Source organism: Phacochoerus africanus, unplaced genomic scaffold (assembly GCF_016906955.1).
Source record: "Phacochoerus africanus isolate WHEZ1 unplaced genomic scaffold, ROS_Pafr_v1 Scaffold_14, whole genome shotgun sequence".
Lineage (NCBI taxonomy): Eukaryota > Metazoa > Chordata > Mammalia > Artiodactyla > Suidae > Phacochoerus > Phacochoerus africanus.
The window spans coordinates 544,291-548,013 of record NW_025927332.1 but is presented as its reverse complement, the minus strand read 5'-3'; the positions used below and the strand labels follow the sequence as shown (position 1 = coordinate 548,013).

Sequence of the window (3,723 nt, the reverse complement as noted above, 5' to 3'; positions counted from 1 at the left end):
TTCATTTGTATCTTTTTTTAGATTCCTTCCATATACAACTGATATCACATGATGTTTATCTTTCCAAACTGTGTTATTTTCTAATATGTCTCAGCTCTCTTCCTGTGAACAGTGTAGGAATTAATGGGAATGTGTGGATATACAGCAATTTTTTTGCCTTTTTAATTGAAAAAATCATTTAGGCAAGTGTAGATTCCCATGTTGTTGTAAAAAAGAACATGGAGGATCCCAGCTTAACTCACTTTCCCCCAATGATGGTTTCACAACATCAGGTTGTACATATTAAATAGAAGTCATTTTTATTTGTCAATCACATCTCTGTAGAGCTGAAAAAACCCCTACAACTATCTAATGTGATAAGATGGTCTGAGTGTATTTGGATTCCATTTTCTTTCTCTCTTCCAAGGCTGCATAGCAAAAGTGACATAACACTTTTCTGGCTAAGTATTTTGAAACATGAAACCCATTTTTTTTCCATCATTGCACAATGATCACAATATCTGTAAGTCATAGTATCTTAGCAGAAATATGAAAATTAATCAAATATAGTTTATTTGATGGACAAACATTTTCAAAGATGGCGAGTGGGGGTGAGCTAGTAGTCTATCCCACGACAGAAGGCACGAGTCTTCCCTTCAGTTTCCTCATGGCCAACATCATCTCATGGTTCCTCAGGGTGTAGATCAAGGGGTTCAACAATGGGGAGATGACAGTGAGGGTGACGGAGATGGCCTTATCTGTGGGGAGGGCGGTGAAGGGCTGGGTGTAGACATAGATGCAGGGCACGAAGTGCAAGGTCACCACGGTGACGTGGGAGGTGAAGGTAGAGATGGCTTTCCTCCTGCCCTCCTCCTGGTGAGACCTTAGTAATAATAATATGACCAAGTAGGACACCAGGAGGAAGATGAACCACAGCATGGCGAGCAGTCCATTGTTAGAAATCATCAGCAGCTCAAGCACAAAAATGTCAGTGCAGGCAAGTTTGAGGACATGGAGGACACTGCAGTAGAAAGTGTCAAGGACATTGGGTGTGCAGAAGGGGAGTGGCAGCAAGAGTGAAATCTGCACGATGGAGTGGACAAAGCCCCCCACCCAGGAGGCCACTATTAACCCGATGCAACAGCTTCTACTCATGATGGTCATGTAGTGTGTAGTGTAGGGGCTTGGAGATGGCCACATACCGATCTAATGCCATCACTGACAAAGAAAATACATCCACCCCTCCAATAAGGTGGAAGAAGAACATCTGGGTGAAGCAGCCATTGTAGGAGATGGTCTTTCTTGGTGACAAAAGATCTGCCAGAACTTTGGGAGCTGTGATGGAGGAAAAGCACATGTTGGCAATAGATAAATTACAGAGCAAAAATATACATGGGTGTGTGAAGGTGAGACTCACAGGTCTCAGTGATCATGATGAGGCGGTTTCCCTGCAGAGTTGTCATATACACCAAAAGCAGGAAAAGGAATAATACCAAGCTCAGTTCTTGCTCCTGGGTTAGGCCAAGGAAAATAAATTCTTTTACAGCAGTGCAGTTCCCCAGCTCCATTGGAACATCTTCTTTTTCTCCTTTGTTTCAGCTACTTTGTATGAAAATACTTGGCTATATGTGTTTTCTTCTCTTTTTCCTCCTCCTCCTTCTCCTTCCTCTAAAATGTTTTCTTCTTCAGCACCATGAGTACAATTCAGAATCTTTCCCACGTGGTGGTAGTATTCATAATTTGTTGAGCTGTCCAAATATCTAATATAGCAGTCATTTCAGTGATCCAATTACATGATCACATGTGAAGTCTTTCAATAATCCTTTTCCAGTAATACTGTTTTTGGAAAGAATAAGCATTTGTGTTCAGTAGTGATATTTACATAGCCTATTTTATATGGATTTATTTTGGTTTCAAAATTTCATTGTTATTATTTATTTATTTTTCTGTTCTTTTAAATTGAGGTATAGTTGCTGTACAATATTATATAAGTTTCAGGTGTACAACATAGTGATACACAATTTTTAAAGTTTATATTCCATTTATGGTTGCTATAAAGTACTGGTTATATTCCTTATATTGTACAATATATTCCTGTAGCATATTTTTTTGCCTTTTATTAAACATTTTTTATTATGATTGATTTACAATGTTGTGTCAATTTCTGCTGTACAGCAATGTGACCCAGTCATACATATATATACATTCTTTTTTTCACATTATCCCCCATCATGTTCCATCACAAGTGATTATATATATAGTTCTCTGTGCTATGCAGCAGGATCCCATTTAAATTCCATACAAATTTATTGACATCAAGAACTTTCTGAAGGATTCATTCATATTCAAACCGTATATTTGTATGTAAAGATAAGAAAGAGGAGTTCCTGGCATGGCTCTGTGGTTAATGAATCTGACTAGCATCCATGAGGATGCAGGTTTGATCCCTGACCTTGCTCAGTGAGTTAAGGATCTGGTGTTGCTGTGACCTGTGGTGTAGGTCAAAGACACTTCTCGGATCCTGCATTGCTGTAGGCTGTGGCATAGGCCAGTGGCTATAGCTCCGATTTGACCCCTAGCCTGAGAATCTGCATAAACTGTGGGTGTAGCCCTAAACAGCAAAATAAAATAAAATAAAATAATAAAAAAAGACATGATTCCAGCCATTGTGGACTTAGAGTCTACAGATTTAATATTCATAATAGCAAATATTGTGTTGTTCAAGCGGGTTTTATCTTGCTATGATTACAATGTTGCTGTGGTATGAGTCAGTTTCCTTGCTCTTGGCTGTTTTCTGTCAGATTTCTTAAAAATTCAGCCTGTTATTTTGTATAGGTAACTTGTTATTTTGATTCCTTTACCCTAAAGAGATTATTTGCTTTATAATTATTTAAAAATATATAAAATTTGCTATTGGAAAACGGATACGTAAATCCACATCTCAAAGAACATTGTAATTTTTCTTGTGGTTAAAACACAAATGTGACAGCTACTCTCTTAATAAATTTTTAAGTGCATCATGTAGTTTTGTTAACTATGGCCATGGTTTTGTACAGCACATCTTTTGAACATATTCATCTTGTATAACTGACACAATCCTTGCTTGGGGAGGTGGGTAGAGAATAAAGATGGTGACCTTTCAAGAGGTGGTCCATGTCGCATCAGGCATACTCTCCTCTGCCTCTTTCCTTTTGTGGACTGAAGCTAAAAGAGTGGAGGGAATCACACAGCAGGGAGAGACACAGGTATCATTAGCATAATGCCCTTTTTTACATAAGCTGTTACTGACCACTTTTTGGAAATTTTATAATTTTTATTTGTTCCTCCTTACACTTAGCCAGTGAACATTTACTACAATCTTCCAATGCGTATAGGTAAATTGGACCACATGGCCAAAGAGTTTACAGCCTAAAAAAATGATTGATTTGTGCAAATTGATGAATGTAATGCATGATCAAATGAGAAATGCCTGATGAAGTGCAGATTTGGGTGGGATAGGAGATGATAGGAGATGTCGTGATTTTCATCAGTAACAAAAACTATTATATTTAGAGAGCTTACTATATGTGAAGAGGTATTAAAAGTTGATTATTTAATTTTACCATCACCCTTTAGTAAGCATTGTTATTTTTTGTGTGTGTGTGTGTGGTGTATTTTTAGGGCTGTACCCATGACATATAGATGTTCTCAGGATAGGGGTCAAATCAGAAATGTAGCTGCTGGCCTACTCCACAGCTCCAGGCA

The 3,723-nt window shown here is 38.0% G+C and overlaps 1 pseudogene; it reads right to left on the bottom strand.

The window, feature by feature from the left end:
• Positions 1 to 603: 603 nt before the first annotated feature.
• Positions 604 to 1,547, bottom strand: LOC125119126 (olfactory receptor 4D10-like; annotated as a pseudogene).
• Positions 1,548 to 3,723: the final 2,176 nt, after the last annotated feature.